The following is a 23,364-nucleotide window of genomic DNA, read 5'->3' as shown; positions in this document are numbered from 1 at the left end:
TTGGCTAAGATCTTGCGGGTTCCTTACTACCCACAGCAGTGCGTGTAGATACTTGCGGGGGGGGGGGGATCGACAGTTACTTGATGCCGTATGAGCTGCACGAGATTTGCTCTACATTATGGGATAGTCGCCGATGCCACACTCTGTGGACCAGCGGGCGGATGACCGATTCAACACTGATCATCGGTCGCATTGTCGGCCGAAACATTATGCCTAAGGCTGGACATCACCATCAAGTCACAGTGATGGAGGCCTTAGTCATCTACCACATCTACATGGGCTTCGAGATCGACCTTTCTTACATCATTCAACAGGTCATGCTAGATCTGGTTCTGCGGCCTAGCATGCAGAACCTTTGCTATGGGAGGCTACTGACTTTGATCTTCCAGCATTTTGGAGTGAGTTTCGAGGATACACCAGTGGACACTAGTTCTCGGGGATACACGATCGGGACTAGGACCATTCGATAGATGAGGCTGAGACAGACAGTGAGATCTCCTGGTCTAGAGGATGAGGATGATGAGGAGACAGAGGAGGAGGATGAGTCTGATGATGGAGGAGAGGATGTCGGTCCTGATAGTGATGATTAGGCCGAGGATGATACAGAGATGCATGAGGCTGAGCAGGGGCATCACGAGTTTTCTTCTTTATCACACTTCAAGACAGGTGGCCCATCTCATGCAGTTCCAGAGACTTCAGATCTCAGTGCACAGATGAGATTGATGACTTCCATGCTGGAGAGGATGGAGGTCAGACAAGAGCAGATGTATGAGAGGATGGAGTCACGACAGGATAGGATAGAGCATCATGTGACTTAGCTAGTAGAGGACTTCAGATCTTTCAGAGATCAGAGGAGATCACCTAGATAGATTGTACTTTAGGATTTTCATTCATGCATTATTTGATGTAATCTTTGTAAAAGCTTTTGAAATTAATGAAGTTCATTTTGTTTCACTTAATTATTGTGTATTATGCACTTTTTTTTGCATTAAGTGACAATTGTTTAAGTATAATTATGGTATGTTATTCAAAAATATACAATTATGCTTCATTGGTTAAGTTTCTAATCAAAGTTTTCTATTATTCACTTCTAAGAGTAGAGGAGTCATTTCAGATCTATGACTCAGGAATGTTCCGTTATTGTTTTCTGTGGTTAGGATTTCCTCGAACTTTGGGCTCTAATACCAATCTGTCACATCCACCCAGTCGGTACCCTACCTGGCATACCCGAGTGTGTGATCCATAGCCCCGAAGACCAAGTATCGAGTAATCAACCTCCCACATAGACAATAACATAATCATGAACAATAATAATCAATGTGCAAAAGATAAACCAAAGATCCAAATAAGGAAAGAATAAACCATATATAATCAGAGTACGAAAGACAATCAGAATGTCAAATCAATAAAGTAAAGTGAGGCGGAATCCCACTCTACAACCAGCGGAAATGTAGTACTAAAAGAAAAGGAAAGATTACAACTGTTTCTAAGATAAGAAAGAAATAAAAAACTAAACTAGAATCTATTCTATCTTATGTAGAACGTCTTCATAAACATAAACTTCATCAACGACGCTTACACGTTCCCATTCCACATCAGGGCTAATCCTGGTAACAAGTAAAACCACTTGAGGAATCCTCAATGTAATCTTCATGGTTGCCAGCACCTTGCGCGTAGTACGCCTCTTCAGTTTGCACTTCCTCGAATTGACTTTCATAGTTATCAGTACATGTAGAGTAGTCTAACAAAACATTGTACGAAAGGAATGAGTTTCAAAGAAACTCAGTAAGGCAGTTGATCCATAACAGCATAAATAGCAGGATTTCAAAGCAAAGTAAAATGCTATATGATATGAAACACATGATGTAATATGATTCTAACTCTATGTATGCTGGTCTCTATTGGCAGACATGCTTTAAGTCATAGCACTGTACTTCTTTAGGAAAGTCTCATCACATAACACCTTTTGGTAGTGGGTCTGGCATCCCTCGGGACATTCCATGGCTGGGGGTATAGGTCAGCACTCTCTCACATCACCATTGGTTTAAGTACCGGCGCATGTTAGGGTCAAAGCTTAGCCAAATGCAAGTCTCCTACTTAGTTACATCAAGTCAGATTCAGATACGTCCATTCCTCGCCCCTGGCGATCCTTTCCGGTATCCTTCACACTAGAGTCCTCATAGTCCTAACTACGGACTCATCAACCCTATAGGTCATCCACATATGGTAAACAGGAAGCTTTCACGTCCCCTCACGGGTTGGTTATCGGTCTTGAGTGCCCGTGAGCCCAAGTCTATCCATATGCAACTCTACCGATAAATGGCCTCTTTCGAGTATCCACAATGTGATTCCTGTCCTCTCACGGATTGGTTACAGATCTTGAGCACCCATGAATCGCCATTGCTACCACGGGTCGTTCGGTCTCAATACCCCTCCGATTAGGGTTTGACATAACGGGACATCCTAGCCAAACACTACTAGACACTCCTAAATATGTCATCCAACAGTTTAGGAAGGTGTCCAAAGGGCATCTTCGGAAACATCCCATAATATTCCCGTAGTAGTCCAAGGACAGAAATGTCAAAAGGGCACCTCTCCTTCCCAAACCATACTCAAGCATACACAAGCATCAATCCATAACATCACATGTATGGTAACTTCATATATGGAAAGAAATCAATAATAACATCCAACTTAATATAAACAAGTAATGCTGCTGATATCAAGATAGTACAACAGTAGTATAACATTGTAAGAATCTAATTAAAGAAATAAACTGACAAGATTTAAATATAGAAACTAAGATATACAATCTATGTAGTTAAGGAAGTAACCATCCTTACCTTATATAACTCAGAAAGGAATCTTAAGGAATCAAGTAAGATCTTGACAAAACTTGAGAAGAAGGTCCTAAACAAGTGTACACAACATATTAGGAAAGATACCTAGAAGGAAAGATATCAAAACATCCAAAACAGACCAAATATGGAGTTGCTGTACTCATTGGTCGATTGGATTGGTCTCTGTCTCCAGTTGACCAATTAGTCGATAAACCGAGACAGTGGCCTTCAAAAATCAGAATTTTGAGAATAAAGAATCGAATTTGGTAGTTTAAAAGGGTACTAAACAAGGGGGAACTACTATGAAAGTATCCTAGTATATAGAGGACTTCAAAACACTAATCAAATCAAGTCTTCAAGTTACAAATTAGGAAACAAAAGTTACCATAATTAGATCAATCATGGTTCTTGAAGAATTCATAGTAAAAATCATGGACAAGAACAATAGGACGATGGATCATTGATTGTGATTAAGAAATCATGAAAGGCATGCATAGATCTTCAAGAAATAGATCTATGACTGAGAACATGAATCTAAATAAGGAAACAAAACTTACCATAGATGTATCAGTCATGATTCTTGAAGAAAGCATGGTATGATAAAGGATAAATAACTAGAGATTGATAGGTTATAGATCTTGTAAAGAAAACACAGCGATTGACTACTAATATGATCAATAAAATAGATCTAAGAATATCAGAATTTAAATCAAAGATGAACGAAGACAAGATCATGATTTAGACCATGATTCCTTCAAAAGCTTGCAATGATCATGATTAAGATCATTGCTTTAGCCATTAATCCTTAGGAAATCATGAGGGATAAGTAAAGAGATGTTTGCAACAGCAAATGCAGCATCTTCTCTACTGTCTAACCCAAAAAAGAAAGAAAACAAAGATGAAGAAGAAGAAGAGAGTGTAGACATACCTTTTTGTGTAAGAACACGAGTTTTGACGAAGATCCGTCAAGATAAATACCAAGGACGCAAGGGAGATGTCTTGCAGAGGTCTCTGGTACGTTCTAAAGAGTTTGGAGGCAGCAAATACGAAGTGCGAGATTGAACTTAAATAGAGCAAGCAAGACCTAATTAGCAAAAACAGTGAGGTAAGCTTTTTAATGGCTGGGTGCAGTCCTTTGAAGAACTTCTTCGCTTTGGCGAGGTCAAGCTTCAGAGAATCAGGAGCAAAGAAATGAAGCTCCTCAAACTTCTATTGGTACTCCAACACAAGGGTTCAGGCAAATTATAATACATGGGCTCTTACTATATATAAACCACATAATCAGATCCTCTCAACCCGATGTGGGACTAAATAAAACCATGGATAAAAGACACAATTAAAATAAATATTTATATTATAAAGTTTTAAACATATTTACAACATGGTCTCCTTCATTTACTAATTCTTTACATCTCTAAGGCTGGCATAATGTTCACAACTCATAGTTGCACTTGAGACAAGCTAGCTGCTATCTCTATTGATTCTTTAAAATTGTCCACAGCTTATATTCTTGATATCAGTCACCTTCAAAAGAAAAAATTACTTCAAATCATGAGTTCAACATAGAGGAACTCATTTTCAGTTATATATCTTTGGTTTGCTAGGTTTACCCACTTGAGGTTTAAATACATAAGACCTTCATCAAATCCTAATAAATGCGAGAGCCTTGTCCACTAGATACGGCCACTCTCGGTCATTGTTTTGTAGACTTTGTTTTCTTGTAAGGACTTTTTTACTGTAGATTTTCCAATATTAAAAGGACTCGGCCTAATAAATTCCATGAGGTTATTTTTGTGGATCCAAGGAAAATCTGTTGAAAATGTTTAAAACTTATGTATATAACATCTATCAATTCTATAGGACCATCGTCGACCAGCTATGATGTACGGTGTAGAGTGTTGGGCGGTTAAAAATAATCATATAGATAATTTGATATAGCAGAAATGAGGATGCCAAGCTGGATGCGTCACAAACTAGGAATGATAAGATAAGAAATGATCATATTAGAATTGGTCTGGGGTTTCTCACATAATTGACAAGTTTTGGAAAAGTCGTTTGAGGTGGCACAACCATGTTCAACGGAGACTTATTAATGCCCATGTATGGAGAAGTGATATAATCAAGATTGAAGAAACTAAAAGAGCTTAGGGTAGACCTAAGATAATCTTAAGAGAAGTGGTGAGAAAGGATATGCATTTTAGGCCTTGTATCTAGCATGGCCTCTAATATAACTGATTGGAAGACAAGAATTCATGTAGCTGACCCCATTTAGTTAGGACAAGGCTTATTGTTGTTGTTGTTGTATATATGTTTTGATTATGCCTTTTATCTTATAATTTCTATAATGGAAACTTTAGTCCTACATCAGACAAAAAAAAAGAGCTGATTATCTCGTTTATATATAGGAAAATCCTATGTAATATATCTTTGGAATTAATGATTGCACTTGATGCGTCCAAAATCTGCTCAGCCCTTAGATCTCCTCGTGATGACCTGCAAAACGAAAGCGTCAGATGTGGCCCGACCGCTGGGGTCAGGAGTCCACCTCCGAAGGGTAAGTCAGTTGATGAACTTAATCACAAACGGCTCTGCTAGAAGCACAGAGCTAAGGAATGAAGAACTGGGAAAGGTGATCTAGATAGCAGGGCGTTGATAGTTTAAGTCTATCTGGTGAAACCCAGCCCGACCCTAATCCGAAAACTCTATTTATTGTAGGTCCAGTGACCCGAAGTAAGGCAAGAAGTCATCTTTGGGCCATTTCTGTTGAAGAATTGATGGCTGGATTGTAATCCATGAGTGTTGATGCTAGTGTTCCAATGGCGGAAACTGCACCCGGATGAAGATTGGATTAGTTGATGGTCTTGGAGTGGTCTCTGTATTGATTCAAAGGCATTTCTAACTCCTAGGTATGTCACTCTAGAGGTGTACAAAACCCCTTGATGTTTGGACTTGATCTGAGCCTTCAATTTCCTGTTTTGAAGTTGCTGTCTTGATTGGTCGACTCATTGGTCGATTGGATCAATCGACCAATTGATTCTGTTTTTGAAATTTGAATCCTGTCACTTCTATTTAAGTCTAATCTCGGGAATACTCCGCCTCATCTGCCTCCTAAGCCTCTGGAACGAGTTAGAACCCTAATCTAACCCATTCCCTTGCATTCTTTGGTGATCTCTTTCAAAGACTTGAAGAATTCTTCATCTTTCTACGGCAAAGGTATGATCTCAACCACTCTCTCTTCTATCTCCCGATTTTCTTTCTTTTATTCTGTTTTCATTGAGATCAGAAAGGTGATGAAACATTCTTGTAATCATCAATTCTCTGATCTCACCATATTCTTTAAGACTCATGATCATCATCATGTTCTTAAACCCTACTTATTGAATTCTTGAAAACCTAACCCTAATTCTTTGAAACCCCAACCTGTGTGATTGTCTGGAAAACTTTTGGTAACCTCCCTTGTGAAGGAAAATCTTCTTGAGTAATATTGTGTTAACCTAAAATTTAATCATCTATACTTTCCTGTTTTGATTTGTCTTTGTTCATTCAGATCTCACAATTATTTTCTCGAGGGAACCAAAAAGGGTAAAACCCTAATTCTTGGGTAAGATCAAGAACCTCTAGTTTAATCATGGTAACCCAATTATTATGTTTCCTTTACTAGATCTGAATTCTTTCATATCCTAGTTCATTATCTTTAATCTTTCTATTTTTTTTCCCTCCTAACCTATGATAACCCTAATCAGGTTAACCTCATGATTTCTAGGTTGTAACTTGAGAACTGTTTTGAGTTATGGTTTGATATCCTCTATACCCTAGAATACTACCATGATAATTCCCCTCTTAATTGTACCCTTTTGAACCATCGAATTCGGTTCTGGATTCTCAAAATTCGGATTCTTGCAGGCCACTGTCTGCATTGGTCGACTCATTGGTTGACTGGTCTAGCAGACCAATCAATCGACCAATGAGTACAGCAACCTCAATCTTGGTTTGTTTCGATTGATTTATGATCTTTTCCTTTATGCATCTTTCCTAACATGTTGTGTGCACTTGTTTAGGACTGTCTTCTCAGGTTTTGTCAAGATCATACTTGATTCTTTAAGATTCCATTCAAGTTAGAAAGTAAGGACAGTTGATTCCTTAACTACATAGATTGCTTGTTCTCTGGTTTCTACTTTATGAAACTATGAGACTACCTACTGTTATTGTATTTTAATTCTGATCTCCTACTGTGGGAACAGTAGCACTTAATTATATCATCTTTTCATTGTTTACGTTATATGAATTACTTATTACTGCTTAATCTGATGTTGCTTTTACATTCTCTTTTATATGATGAACTACCGGTTGTGTATGTCATGACTGATCTGAGAATGTGTTTGCTTAAGTTTGGTTTGGGATTGGGAAGTGTCCTTTTGACACTTTTGTCCTTGGACATTATCGGAAATAGTATGGGATGTTTCCGGGGTTGCCCATCGACACTTTCCCGAATCAATGGTTGTCATACCTAGGGATGTCTAGCAGTGTTTGGCTAGGATATACCCCTGTTATATCAGACCCGATTCGGAAGGGTATTGAGACCGAACGACCCGTGGTAGCAATGGGGATTCACGGGCACTCAAGACCGGTGAGTTATATCCGTGAGAGGACGGGAATCACATTGTGGGGGCCATTTATTGGAGGGTTGCATATGGCTAGACTTGGGCTCATGGGCGCTCGAGACCGGTGAGTTATATCCGTGAGAGGACATGAGAGCTTCCCGTTTACCATATGTGGATAACCAATAGGGTTGATGAGTCCGATGAGTAATATCCGTGACTCTAGTGTGAAGGATACCGGAAAGGATCCCGAGAGGGGAGGAATGGAAGTATCTGGAACTAACTTGATGTAACTAAGTAGATGACTTGCATTGGGCTAGGCTTTTCCCTGACATGCGCCGGTACTTATGCCAAATGGTTGTGAGAGAGTGTGTTGACTTAACCCCCTACCATGGTTTGTCCGAGAGGGATGCTCGGACCCTCTACCAACAGGAGCCGTATGCGTGACCTACCCAAAGAAGTACGGTGCTATGACTTAAAGCATGTCTGCCATAGAGACCAGCATACATAGAGTTAGATGCATACATACATTACTTGTTTCATACTGCATTGCATCATGTTATGTTTTGCCACATGTTATCTATGATGTTATGGATTAACTACCTTACTGAGTTTCTTCGAAACTCATTCCTGTTGTATATTTCTTTTTGTTAGATTATCCTGCAGGTGCAGAATACTATGACGAGCAGTACAACGAAGCACAAGCTGATGAAGCGTATTACATGCAAAGTGCTGGCAACGATCAAGATTACTTTGATGATCCCCCGGCGGATCAAGCTGCGTACTACTTTTGAGAACGGCATAGAGTTAGAACGGATTCATTGGATTGATGAAGTCCATACTTATGAAGACGTTATCTATAAACTTGAAGACGCTTGATCTTAGTTTATTTATTAGTACATTTGTTTCAGTTGTAATCCCTTTTGATTTTTATACTACGTTCCGCTATTTTGGTAAAGTGAGTTTCCGCCTCACTTCACTCCTTTTTGATATCATTGGATATCTGGTATCTTTCCGCACTCTGATTATTCTGATTGTTCATTTCTTGTTTTGAACCTTGTTTATAATATTAAACCTTGATTTATTTATGTTCATGATTATGTTATTGCATATGTGGGAGGATGATTTCCTCGATACTTGATCTTCGAGGCTGTGGATCACACTCTCGGGTATGCCAGTTAGGGTACCGGCTGGGAGGATGTGACACTATCAGTATGTATCTAAACCTGAGTCTCAGATTGTGTTTTTTTTCGATCTCCTCACCTCGTATGGTAGTGAGGTTTATATAGAGTGTACCTTCGAATCTCCTTCGTTGGATGCACTTGAGCCTTCATCGGGTAGTCGTTGGATCTTAACAGTTAGATCCGTTGAGCAATAGACTTCTACTAGTTTGGACTAGTAGAGGACTCCTGAGATAACCTTTAGGTTATGTGATGATTATCCCTTCGATAATGATTATCCGCAGCCGTTAATTCGAGTCTGCCATCATTAGGGTAATTACCCTAATCCATAAGTAGGATTAGGGCACGCTTGTAGCTGAATAAGTTTTCTTCTTCAGCAAGCCATCTTCTGAATCCGGTTCGCTCGGGAGCGAGTCGGTTCCCTCTGTCTCGACCGGGGTCGAGGGTCGGACCAGGTATGAACCCGGTCTGACCATAATTTCTCCGTATCACGAGCCCCCTAGACCAAGGGTTCGGTCGATCCCGAGGGCTTGGTTTTTAACTGAGTTCTTCGTCAGGCGATAATCTCTGCGTGCTTCATTAAATGTCATATCACATTTAATCACTTTTCCTCGAGCATTGTGAGTGTAAGGCCACGTGTCTCCTTGCAGTCGATTTGTCGTGGCTCACGTCATCCAAGCTACGGTTTCCGAACGCTTATTTCGGATTCGTGAGTTCAAACTTTCAAAACGTCTTTCAATCTCGATCGTTGATTTTGAATCAATCTCAATCGTTCAGATTCCAGAACACTCGTGCGGGGTTTTAAAAGTGGTTTGTTGTCTTCGTAGGTTTCATTCTTCCTGTCTGGAGTTTGAACCTTTGTTGTCTGCTTCGCGCCTTCTTGCTCTCAAGCTTCTGCCTCACTGAATCAGTAAGTTTACTGGTCTTTTTCTTTTTGTAGTTTACTGAAACAAGTAATGGCGGACAACGGGGCTTCTCTGGTACCCAGTGTTGGTAATAGCAAGTGAGGCTTTTGCTTCTCCCCGCTCCCGAACAGTTGGATAGTGATAACAAAACCCTAACTGTCTTCTGGCGCGAGTTTGCTGAAGTTTCTCAAAAAGGTTTAGAGAGAAAAACCGAAACTCCTCCTGCCCTCCTCGAGTCTGGATCTTCCAAGATTGTCAAGTCTTCTAGGCAGCCTCAAACTTCCAGGTCCGATGGTGGACCTGGCTCTGTTCCCTCCATTTATAATGAGGAAACCCTTCTTTCAGCCATCCAAGATTTTGATTTTCCTTCCTCTTATCAGTTAGGGCTCCCCACCCCGATGAGAGGGTTGATTCAAACCTCTTGGGTGAATTTTCTCTCGTATATAGATGCACCGGAAAGCGGGGTTCGCTTTCCTTTTTTAATCCTTTGTTCTCCGCAGCTTCGAATCATTGGGACATTTGTCCCGGAATGCTCCTTCCCAATAGCCGGCGTCTCATCGTCGGCTTCTTGGGTTTGTGTTTTGAACTTGGCATTACGCCATCTCTTTCTCTCTTTGTACATTTTCATGTTCTTTCTATCTCCCATCCTCCCGGATGGGTTTTTCTGTCCAAACGCAATAAGGCTGAACTTGATTGGAGGGGCAACATCCTTGTTAAAGGAACTTGCCCTTCTAACCACAAAAAATGGCGCGAACGATACTTTTTCTGTCAAGCGCCTCCATCAGATCTTAACTTCCCAACCGCCTGGAGGAGGTGTACTTCTTCTTCCGAGAATAACCGAGGTCTTCCCTTATCCAGAGAAGACGAGGCGGCCGTCAGGAAGATCAAATCCATTCCATGGTATCAAGAGATACATGGACTTGAAGTGGAGTATAACTCCATTCTTCAGTACTGGGGCTTGGCTCATTGTGAGCTTCTAACCACCATCCTTTAATTTTACTGAAGTGATATGTTTTTAATTCTGACTCTCGTCATTCTTCTTTGCAGTGCCTCCAAGAATGAACCTTGAGAACCTGTGAGTGAAGGCCGCTAGGGCCGTTGTGACAGCAGAGCAATGATCACCCAGAGCCTTGACCGTAGATCAAGAGGCTTCTGTTCCCTCTCCCGACCCCTCTTATAGGGGTATCAGGAATATCAGGCCCGTGGCTGATGCTTCGGGTAAAGGGAAGAAGCCGATGGTGGAGAGGTCTAATGTCTCTTCCTCCGCCCGAACCAAAAGGAGGCATGACACAATTGATGCTTCCTCCCATAAAAAATCCAAAGCTTCAACGGATTGTGAGGAGGTCTTTACCCCCTAGTGGACCCTGAAGCTGACCGACAGGGTGACTCGGGATCCTGAGAAAGCTACAGAGTGGAGCTCTCTCAGTCTTGCTCCTTCTGACCGCCAGGAATTTGAAGCCCTGGATGATATTTCCCTTGTTAGTCAATCCACAAGGTACCAGTCTTCTTGCTTACTTATTTTTTCATAATTTCTTATGACTTCTTCTGATATTTTCCACCTTCCCAGGAATGCTGTGTTGAGCTTTTATCAACATATGGAAGCATTGAGTCGGGTTGGTCGCACCAGCTCCTTGCTGCAAACCTGTGAAGAGAATTTGGCCAAGGCCAATTTTGAAATAGACTGGCTGACTGCAGCTGCTGAGGAGCTGCAGAAAAAGCATGAGGAAGAAGTGATCTCCCTCAAGGAAGCCCTCGATGCTTCGAAGATTCGTGCCGCTGCTGCCGAGCGCGAGGCCAGGAAGCAAAAAGCAGCTCCCACGTTGTTTGGTGACAGGCTTGAATTCCGATGTAGGGAGAACGAAGAATATCTGAAGTCGGAAGTCCCTAGCAAGCCCGAGCATATAAAGCCAGAGCTTCGGAAGGAGTGTGTTCGGAAATACTTGAACAGTGTACCTTTCTCCGAGCTGCTAGGTGCCTACAACATTCAAGCTTATCGCTTGGGGCAGAACGACGTTTGGGAGCGAATTCTCGCATCAATCCCTTCCTTCGATACTGCTCCCTTTCGTGAGGTGTGCCATAAAGAGGTCTTCGGGAAAGTTGGCATGGATCTCCCAGACTGGGCTCGGGAAGAAGATGATCCTTTTCCAGCTGACCCTCAATATGAGGCATACCTGGCTGACGAGCCGGCGCTTCCAGAGGAGAAATCACAAGCCGAGTCTCAAGTTGCTGCTGTAGAGGACTCAGCCGATGCCATTCCTGAGGAAGGCTCTTCTCAAGATCCTGAGAAAAGTCCTCCCGACCAAGGTCCCTCGGGCAACAATGACGAAGAGGCTTAGGGAGTTATCTTTTATTGTAAAGATTTACCCTCTTATTAATGAATAGACATTTCTTTTTCATGTTGGCCTTTCCATTTCCCTGTCTCTGTTCGAAATCTTGCCTTGAATATCAAAGTATAAATGATAAAACTTATCACTTAACTTTACATTCCTCGCCGAATAATAATCTTGTAGAAATATTGTGAAGATGCGTTTCGGAAAGATGCATTAATCTTCCCCACTACTTCATTTATTGCAAAGTCCACGTGTTTCCCTTCTGCGAAGTTCAAACATTTTCTTGCTTTTATATACCATTCACTGTTTCCAATGAATCGGAAATACATCCATTATTTTAATGGCGGTGCGACAATTGGAGGTATCTCTGCATCAGGTGCTCGTTTCCACATGTTTCCATGTGGCATCCCTCCAACCGTTGATCTTGCTTTCTGCGGATTCCGAAGCGTCATTTCGATCTAGGTCGTCGGTTGTCCTTAGCCTTCAACCGTCGTCTTAATACCTGAGGCTATTTAAAGCCTTCGTGGGTACTCTCCATCTATCCTGCTATCTGCAAGTTAGATTTTCTAAAGTGCTCAAGCGACATTCCGTCCTTCTGCCTGCTCCCGTATTCCTCGTACTCGAACAACAACTCTATCAACTTCTGAACAAGTGAGTTTTTTGATTACTCATTTCTTTTTTCACTTCCCCCCTTGAGTAAACGGCACAGCAGTAATACTTGGGGTTTATTTAATCGGGTTTTTCAGAAGTGATAGAGAACTAGGGTTTTCCCTCTTTATTGTCGTCGTCGGTATTCTGTGACGATACGGCTTTTCTTTTTGCATAGTGGCTCCCAAGATCAACCCGAACTTTATCAGAGCGAAATCTAGCAAGAAAATCGTTTCGTCAGCGATGGTTGGGGCCAGTGAGGTGGTTTCAGCTAGTGAATCCTCCAAGCATAAGGCGACTGCTGTTGGTGAATCTTCAAGTCAGATTCTCACAGTTTCTATTGATGCCGTCCCTGCGCCTCTTTTGCCTGAAGTGATCGCTCGTCTTTCCCAAGAAGATCTTGATCACTCCGTTGTTGATGGCGCTACCGACGCCCCCGCTGGTGAGATGTTGGTGCACCCCTGAAGGAGACTCTTCGGGCATCTGAGGCAACTATGTTGGCGTCTGATGAAGGTGTGGTCCCAGCAGGCGCTGCTCCTATTTCCAATTCTAGTGCTTGTTTGGCATCCTCCTCCTCTCCTTCCGAGTTGGAGGCTTTTGCCACCAGGAAGCGCCGTCGGGTGACAAGTGATGCAGTTCATCCTTCTCTTGATGTAGCTCATCCTTCTCATCCTTCTCCCGAATTAGTGTCAAACGAGTTTGACAGAGCGTTGGAATGGTGCACTGCTGCTCGAATGACTTCTGAGAGCGCAGTGCTTTCCAAACTCTCTGATGAAGTCTTTATGAAGTCATTGGTGATGTAAGTCTTTCTTCATTATCTTTTGATTTTGAAAAATTACTCTTCTGCTCCTTTTTAACTCGGAAGTTATTTGCAGGAGTCTTCTTGGTAACTTCCACCACCAAGTGGAAGCAGCCTCTAGGCTCAATAGGTTGAGCAATGAAGTTTCCAGGCTTCGGGAAATCTCTGAAGCTAAAGATGCTGAGATTGCTCGCCTTAGGAAACTAGCTTGGGAGGTTGTAGGAGAAAAGAATTCAATGATCGGTCGTCTTCAGTCGGACTTGGATGATGCCGGGGAGAAGATCCGGCAATCGGAGCGAGCAGCTTGGAAAGTCGGAGCCAAAGGATCTGAAACGTTACCCCAAAGGCAAGCTGTCGTTCCTTTGCCCAAATCCCTTCCAACCGATGTTCGCAGAGCCGCGTCTTCAAGTATTTACACAAGAAGCCCTTTGTTGATATACTGAATGCTTATAACTTGCAGGCGTACCGGGATGGTGAGAACGAAGTATGGGAATCAATATTAAGGAAGGATCCTCATTTTGATACGACTCCCTACAGTGCTGTTTGCCATCCTGAAGTATTTACCGACCTGGGTATTCCTCCTCCTGACTGGACCAAAGATAAGATTGATTCTCCACCTTCCAATCCAGATATTATGCATTATCTGGAAGATTCTCCTGTTTATTCTCCCCTGGAAGAAGTCAATTATGACGAGCTCGTCTTGAATGCAAGTTTGGTCGAGGACCATACTTCTCCTGGACAAGCTGGACAAAGAGTATGAAATTGCGGAGGATTTTATGCATACCGAAACATTTTTTGTAATCCTCATTTCTCCTCTTCTTTTCCTTGAATCCACACCAATGGTTGACTCATATGTTTATTGTAGCAAAGTCGTGTCGATCTTGTATAACTTCTTAACAGTCACTGATGATGACTTTCTTTTTTGACCGAAGATTGTATCCACCTCTTGTAATTGTTTTGATACTAGCCTCTTTCGATCTTTTGAAGAAATAAGAAATTAACTTCATCTTGAACTTTGCTAGCCATTTGAATTGCTGTTGAATTAGGTCTTAGTTGTTTGAAACAATGCCTGTACTTAAAGATTTCCGGAGAAATACAACAAGTCGAAGGGCGAGAAGGAACTCACCGGAACTCACTCGGGTTTTAAACCGATGCCTTTACTTAAGGATTTCCGGAGAAATACAATAAGTCTGAGAAGGAACTCACTCGGGTTTTAAACCGATGCCTTTACTTAAGGATAATTCAAAAATTCAATAAGTCTTGAAGGAACTTACTCGGGTTTTAAACCGACGCCTTGCAAAAGGAACTCACTCGGATTTTCATCCGACGCCTCGACTTAAGAAAGTTCGAAAAAATTCCATAAGTGTTGAAGGACCCACACCAATTTTCATTCGATGCCTTATAGTTGGATCTTGTTCCTTGAATGTGGTGTATGATGCCCCCCAATCAAAAGATAGTTTGTTGAGAGCCAAAAATTGCATTGATTGAGTTGAAAATGATTACATCGTGAACAAAATTGAAATCATCATCAAGGATAAAACTTTTTGAGATGCTTAGCATTCCACGAACGATCCAACTCTTTCTGGGTGTTGATGTTCTTCAGCCTGTAAGCTCCTGAACCGACCGATTTCACAACCATATAAGGTCCTTCCCAGGAAGGGTCCAATTTTCTTTGGTGACGTGGGTCGGAAGCTAGGGTGTTTCTCAACACCAAATCTCCGGCTAAGTACCGACAATTCTTCACTCGAGTATTATAATGAGACGCTAGCTTCTTTGATAATGTTGAGTTTGTGCTATTGCTTTTGCCTGAACTTCGTCCAACAGATCAAGACTATCAAGCAGTCCTTGTTCATTTGCTTTTTCCTCGAACTCACGATCCCATAATGTCCCCGCCATTATCTCCACTGGTGCCAATGCTTCGGATCCATATGCCAACCTGAATGGAGTTTCTCCTGTGGGTGTTCGGACCGTAGTTCTATAAGCCCACAGTACATTATGAAGTTCTTCGACCCAAGAAGCTTTGTCGCCTTCGAGTCTTCTCTTTATTCCTTCCAAGTAGCGTTCGGTTAGTAACCTCTACCTGTCCATTGCTCTGGGGGTATGCCACTGAGGACATATGATGCTCGATCATATATGTTCCGCAAAATTGCTCAAATTGCGGATAGTCGAACTGAGTACCATGGTCAGTGACAATAATCTTTGGAATCCCAAAGCGATATATGATTGATTCAAGCACGAATTTCTCCACTTTTTTCTCAGTAATTGCTGCCAGTCAATTGGCTTCAACCCATTTTGTGAAGTAATCAATTGCTACTATCAGATATTCCCGTCCGCCTGACGCCTTGGTGAATTTGCCCATGATATCAATTCCCCACATCGCAAAGGGAATGGGATCTAGAATTGAAGTCATGGTTTCCGTCAGGCGCTTCGATACTGTAGCGTGAATTTGACAGTTACCACAACGACGAACATATTCCATAGCAGCCTCTTGGACCTTAGGCCAATATAACCCAAGTCTCAGAATTTTGTGAGCCAGGGCTCGTCCACCCATGTGAGCTCCACAAATTCCTTCATGAACTTCAGCCAAAGCCGATTTTGCTCCTTCGGGGCCTATACATCTCATAAGGGGTCCAGAATAAGATCCTTTGTATAGTCTCCATTTTGAATGACAAATCTAGCTGATCGAATCTTGATCAACTTTGCCTCTTTCGGATCCTCAGGTAATTTATCATCTCTCCGATACTTGATTATCGGATCCATCCAGCAACGTTCTGCTTCAATATAAGAAATTTCTTTCTCATGATAACTTGGAAAAGTTATCTCTTCAATATAGACCGAAGGGTCTAGATTCTTTTCTTTGGCATTGGCTAGTCGGGATAGCTCATCTGCCACTGAATTTTCATTCCTCGAAATCTGAGATATCTTCAAATTCCGAAATTGGTTTTGAAATGCCTGCACTGTCTCTTGATATTTCTGCAAGCGTGGTTCTTTAATATCATACTCCCCTTGGACTTGGTTGACTATAAGTTGAGAGTCACTATAAATAGTAACATCTGCAATAGACAATGCTTTTGACAACCGAAGCCCAGCTATCAGAGCCTCATATTCCGCTTCGTTATTACTTGCTTCAAATGCAAATCTCAAAGCATATCGAATAATAAATCATGCTGGACTTTTTAATAGAATTCCAGCTCCTGCTCCATCTTTATTACTCGAACCATCCACATATACCTCCCAAGTGGTCGGTATAATGGGATCCTCAATGGTGGATTCCACCGGTGCAGTAGTTTCTACTACAAAATCGGCTAATGCCTGAGCCTTGATTGCAGTTCTGGGCTTAAAGCTCACTTGGAACTCGCTGAGTTCAACTGACCAGGACACCATCCTTCCAGACAAATCAGGTTTATTAAGAACTTTACTAAGAGGAAAAGTTGTAAATACCTCAATTGGATGAGCCTGAAAATATGGCCTTAGCTTCCTGGCGGCCATCATGAGAGCCAGAGCCTGCTTCTCAATCTGTGAATATCTTGTCTCCGCATCTAGCAACACGTGGCTTACATAGTAAATTGGCCACTGTTTTTTATCTTTTTCACGAACAAGTACTGCACTGACCGCTAAAAGGGACGTCGCTAGATATAGCTGTAATATTTCCCCCTTCTCTGGTCTGGACAAGATCGGTGGTTGTCCAAGTGCTTCTTTTAACTCCTCGAAAGCTTTCTGGCACTCTTCAGTCCATTTTGCTTCCTTGCTGCCCTTCAAGTCTTTAAGTGCCTTGAAGAAAGGCAAACATTTTTCTCCAGACTTGGAGATGAATCGATTCAAAGCAGCAACTCTCCCTGTTAAACACTGCACATCACGAACAGTTTTGGGAGCCTCCATATCAACCAGAGCTTGTATTTTGGCAGGATTAGCCTCAATTCCCCTCTGTGATACCATGAAGCCCAAAAATTTGCTCGAGGAGACTCCAAAGGCGCACTTTTCTGGGTTTAGCTTCATTTGATATTTTCGCAATACTGAGAATACCTCAGTCAAATCCGCAATATGATTTGCTTTTGTAAAGCTTTTCACTAGCATGTCGTCAACATAAGCTTCAACATTCTTTCCTATCAGCTCTTTGAAGATCTTGTTGACGGCCCTCTGATATGTCGCTCCTGCGTTCTTTAGGCCAAAAGGCATGACCTTATAATAATAGCTTTCACGATCAGTCATGAAAGCCGTAAACTTCTCATCCTCCTTATTCATAAGGATCTGATTATACCCTGAGTAGGCATCCATGAAACTTAAAGTTTCATATCCTGCAGTCGCATCTATCAAGAGGTCAATCCGAGGCAACGGATAGCAATCTTTAGGGCAAGCCTTGTTAAGATCTGTGTAGTCTGTACACATCCTCCACTTCCCATTCGCCTTTTTTACCATTACCATGTTGGCCAACCAAGTTGGGCATTCAATTGGTTCTATGAAACCAGAATTCTTGAGTTTTTCAACTTCGCTACGAACGGCTTCATATTTTTCAATGGACAAATTTCTTCTTTTCTGTATCACTGGTTTCGCCTTAGGATCTATCTAGAGTTTGTGCTCTGCGACGGCCCGATCGATTCCTGGCATATCCTCAGTAGACCATGCAAATACATCTTTATTCTATTGAAGAAATAACTTCAACTCATCTTTAAATTCCTCCAGCTGTTCAGACCCGATATAAGTAATCTTTTTCTCATCCTCGGTACACAGCTGGATTTGTTCCAGCTTCTCCACTGGTTCGGGTCTTCGCATTTCTGCACCTTCCCGATCGTCTCGAACTTCTATAGGTAGGGCAGTTACCTTCCTCGGGCCCTCCTTGTCTTTTAAAAAGGCAACCTAACACTGCCGAGAGATCTTTTGGTCAGAGGAGACTTGACCAATTCCCATATCAGTCGGGAATTTTATCTTCAGGTGCTTTGTCGAAACAATAGCACCTATATTGGATAAAGATGGTCGCCCGAGGATCATATTATAAGCTGGCAGTTCCCGAACCACCAAAAAATTGATTCGGACGGTTGTTTCCTTAGGAAAACTTCCAATAGATAAGTCCAATTGGACCGATCCTTCTGCCATTGCAGATGACCCTGCAAAACCATATAGATGTGTGGATGAAGGTTTCATCAAGTCCTGATCCACCTTCAATTTTTGATACACTTCATAAGAAATTAGGTCTGCTGCAGACCCTGTATCAACCAAAACTCTATGCACTTCCCGACGTGCAATCTCTACCTTGATGACTATGGCATCATCATGAGGTAAACAAACATCTCTTTCTTCCTCCTCGCTAAAGGTGATAGAATCTTCACCATTCAGCTTCTTCCGCTTCTACGTCTCTCCGGTTCCAACAAATTTGGATTTTGTTTTCAGACTCCGGAGTGATTCGGGCTCTGGTTCCCCGAAGATGGTAAGGATCGGTGACCGAGTAGCTTCAATCACCTCCTTGCCCTTCTTAGACTTCGGGGCCTCCCTTGATCGTTCCGAATTAACCGAACGATCCCTTTTAGGAGCAGCCGTACTTGGCTCACGTGGCTCAAGTGGCTCCTCCCTCCTTCTGCTAACAAAACTGGACAGATGTCCCTGAGATATTAATTTCTCAATATCAGCTTTCAGATGACGACAGTCATTAGTTTAATGACCATAGTCCTTGTGGAATCGACAATACTTTTCTCGATCCTGCTGCTCTCCGGGTTTCAAAAGAATTTTAGGCGGCCACTTCAAAATATTTTTTCTTTTGATGATATTTAAAATATCAGCCCGAGGAACATTCAATGGAGTGTACTCACTTTTACCGGGGGACCTTTGGCGCCAAGCCTGAGATTTTCCAACCCGATCACGGACATTTTTCTTTGGCTTCTCGTTCGCTCAGAGCCTTCTGTTCCTTATTGGAGACTTTATTATCTCCTTGGCGCGCGTCTAGAATCTCCATGACTTCAGCCTCGCTTGGCATCTCTCGTACCAACTCAAGCATAAGTCGCAGGCATATCCTGTAGTAATAACTCCAAGAGTTTCCGATTAGTGAGTCCCGTGAATAGAGCAGTTTTGGCTACTTGCTCATCCAAATTTTCTATCTCCATCGTTACTTTGTTGAATCTTTTCAGAAACTCTCTGATTGATTCGTTCTTTCCTTGTCCGACAAGAACAAGGTTTCTTCCGTTTTCTTGACTTCGTATTCCACTGGAAATCGCCCTATGAATTTGCGCGCCAATTCATCAAAGTTTACGATCCTTCCGTAGGGGAGGTTTGAAAACCACTTTTGGGCTGCTCCAGTTAGAGATGAACCAAAAACCCTGCATAAAATTTCATCAGAATTACCTGAAACTGCCATGGTCTGTTGGTAATAGCCGATGTGAGCTGTTGGATCTCCGGAGCCATCGAATGTTGAAAAGGTAGGCAAACGGAAGTTATGGGGAAACTGATATCCCACAATTGGATCGGCAAAGGGAGTCTTCCGAATGACTGAGTAAATATCCTCAGCTATTCTTCCCTTAGCCAACTGCCCTAATTTCTCATTGATGTTGGCCAATTCCTGACCAATCTGGGTCGGGTGATCTTCAGCAATATGATCACAACCTCGATTAACACGATCATCCCGTGCTACTCGATCATCACGAACAGCCCGTCCTTCCCGAGCATTCCGCTCGTCGCGAACTGCTCGATCATCACGAACGGTTCTTCTGACAGTGGGTGAGTGAGTTCTTACCCCTGTATCCAACTTTGTATTTGAATCAGTTGTACTCTCTTGCAGTCTGTCGAACCGATCATCACGCCTAGGTTGATCATCAATCCTCCTAGGTCCTCGGTCTCCTTCACGAAAATTCTGACCGATATTCCGGTCTTCAGCCAATCTCTGGTCACGTGGCAATGCACGTCTCCCTGAATCGCGTTGATTAGGTTCTTGTGGTAAAACCACTCGTCTAGTGAGCATGCGGAGTGCTTGGCTCACCTCCAAGAGTTGAATCTTTACCTGATCCAATTGATCTTGGAGTGTATCAGGAGAAGGATTACGTCCTCCCTGGCCACCATCTACCTCGATAGGATTTTGGCTTCCCTGGGGAATATCTGGATTATTCGCTCCAGGGATCTGAACACCAGAATTGCGCTGTGCAGCGGCTGCTGATCTAGTCACCATGGCTTTTCAAGTCGTTTCCCACAGACTGTGCCAAATGATGCGTCCAAAATCTGCTCAGCCCTTAGATCTCCTCGTGATGACCTGCAAAACGAAAGCGTCAGATGTGGCCCGACCGCTGGGGTTGGGAGTCCACCTCCGAAGGCTAAGTCAGTTGATGAACTTAATCACAAACGGCTCTGCTAGAAGCACATAGCTAAGGAATGAAGAACTGGGAAAGGTGATCTAGATAGCAGGGCGCTGATAGTTTAAGTCTATCAGTATGTATCTGAACCTGAGTCTCAGATTGTGTTTTTTTTCGATCTCCTCACCTCGTATGGTAGTGAGGTTTATATAGAGTGTACCTTCGAATCTCCTTCGTTGGATGCACTTGAGCCTTCTTCGGGTAGTCGTTAGATCCGTTGAGCAATAGACTTCTACTAGTTTGGACTAGTAGAGGACTCCTGAGATAACCTTTAGGTTATGTGATGATTATCCCTTCGATAATGATTATCCGCAGCCGTTAATTCGAGTCTGCCATCATTAGGGTAATTACCCTAATCCATAAGTAGGATTAAGGCACGCTTGTAGCTGAATAAGCTTTCTTCTTTAGCAAGCCATCTTCTGGATCCGGTTCGCTCGGGAGCGAGTCGGTTCCCTCTGTCTCGACCGGGGTCGAGGGTCGGACCAGGTATGAACCCGGTCTGACCATAATTTCTCCGTATCCCAAAAAAATTAACATTTTTGGGGCCCCCCCTGTGCGACGTGAACCAAGCTTGAACCCTTGTGTGACCACCCATAGTTATATTTATATATATTAATTAATATTAATATTTTGTGGGTCATATGCCTTTATTCAGAAAGTCCATTTTGTCATGGGCCCTAATCAGGAAAGCCCACTGTTGGATGGAAATGTTGAGATGCCATTAGAGAGGCATTATCCCTTCAGGAGGTCAGCTGAATAGGTACTCTCTCCAAGAGAGGTGACCTTACTCTTTCATCCACAGCCTTTGGGACTCTTTATAAATTCATTTTCAAGTTCATTTTTGACAATTAATTTTTCCTACTCACTCTCTCTCGCTGTTGTCTTTCCATTAAGCAGTGAAAACAATCTGATTACAAATGAAGTAACATTTCTGAGATGCAACCTTAAAGGTTTGGGTTGACTGATCTTGGAGGGTGAAGACACATTTGCTATCCGCATCGCACAAATTAGGGTATCTAAATACCTTAAAGAAAATAAATCTAGTACATTTCAGCTCTAATCAAGCTCATGATTACAATAATCTTTCTAAGTGTTCGTGTAGATTCGTCAACAAATTTTCAATAAAATCCAATAGAAAAAATCTGAGACGGGGCTGGGCTTCATGGAAAATAGGTGGAAGAAACGAAACGGAAAAACAAAACAAAACCATTATATTCCAATGGGAAAAATAAAAATAAAAATTCAACATTCAGTGCCAGAATTGCAAAACTGGTTTTCTTGTTCATCAGAACATGAATGATTTTTAGTTCCTGGTCCTCTTTATTTTAAACTTTAAATTAGTAAAAAGGAAAAAAATGAGCCAGAACTAAACTTTGTACCATGGCTAACTACGCCAAAGGTCCTGATTTATGCTGTACTGCGATAGTTGGTTGGCAATGAATTTGTGTTGCTGCAGCTGTTGCACAACTTGAATCTGCTGATGATGATTCTTGGAATTTGATTCTCGAGCACATACGAACTGGTCCTCCTGCAATTGGGATGACAGGAAGGTTGTCACAGTTACAGATCTCGATCATAAACCCATCTGGGTCATGGAAGAACAGTTGATCCACATAGATTCCTCCGTCTTCAACTACCCTTTTCTCGAATTTGATTCCAATTTCCTTCAACTTCTTCTCCACTGCTATCATACTTTCACACTGAAAAGAAAAATGGTTGTCTTTAGGATTAATCTCTCTCTTCCTATCCAATTTATCACCCAGGTTCTGGGATTGCAGAAGATGAATTCCGATTTCATAATTGAATAGCCATGCACCATTGAAATCGAAAGACCCAGGTCTCCTAATAGAGAAAAACCCAAGAACGTTTTGGTAGAAATCCAGAGATTTCTCCACTGAATTACACACAAGTGAGATGTGGTTCAATGATTTCAGGCGCAGAGGGTTTTCTGTCGAACCAAACATGATCGATTGTGGACATCTATTGAATGAGGTTGACCGAAAAAGGAAGTGTGAAAAAGAGGTTTTTTTTTTTTTTTATATTTAAAGTGATTTTTCACTTTGATATATTAACCACAAACCGAAAGAAACAGAGAATGAACCGGCCAAACAACAAGCAACTGGAGAGAAATGGTCAGAGTCGCAGAGTTTTCGGCTTCCATACCAGAGATTCCGGCAACCTTGACTCAACGTGGAGAGCTTCACTGATTGCCATATGTGATAATTGAGTGAGAGGCCATGCATTGTTATCGAGAAACAAATGTAGCGACAACTTGACCACTTGTAGGATAAAAGAAAAGTGTCAGATATCAATATAGAAAATATAGATTTGGTGTCTTCCATTTGGCAACGTAGGGCAGACATGCCAGGTGTTTGGAGTTCATTCCTTGCATATCGGATTCCAATTAGATGGTATTAGTTTCAGACGGGCATGATGAGGAGAAGAATGCCTTGAGATTTGCAATGGGGTACGACTCCTTGGAGGACCATTGGGTCCCTTGTTACAACAGTGAGTTGACACTGTCAAAAGGGAAATTATCAAGCCATCACTGAATTAACTCTTGAACATATAAACTCCAACCGTTTGTTAAGATAAACGTCGACACTTCATGGATCGAGGAGAAGAAACATGGTGGAGTGGGTGTTGTTACAAGAGGAAGTGATGGTGAATTCATGGGATTTTTATTTGCGGTAGCTTTTAGTGGAGATTGCAGCACATGTACAAGAAACCAGCCA

General features: G+C 42.1%; 1 pseudogene; it reads right to left on the bottom strand.

Annotated features, from left to right (window-relative positions):
- Positions 1-22,013: 22,013 nt before the first annotated feature.
- Positions 22,014-22,593, bottom strand: LOC148998708 (glyoxylase I 4 pseudogene; annotated as a pseudogene).
- Between the last annotated feature and the right edge of the window lie 771 nt (positions 22,594-23,364).

This window comes from Hakea prostrata, unplaced genomic scaffold (assembly GCF_041222555.1).
Source record: "Hakea prostrata isolate BN-2017 unplaced genomic scaffold, UWA_Hpros_2 contig_175, whole genome shotgun sequence".
NCBI lineage: Eukaryota > Viridiplantae > Streptophyta > Magnoliopsida > Proteales > Proteaceae > Hakea > Hakea prostrata.
The sequence above is the reverse complement of the archived record's forward strand: the minus strand, read 5'-3'. Positions and strand labels throughout refer to the sequence as shown.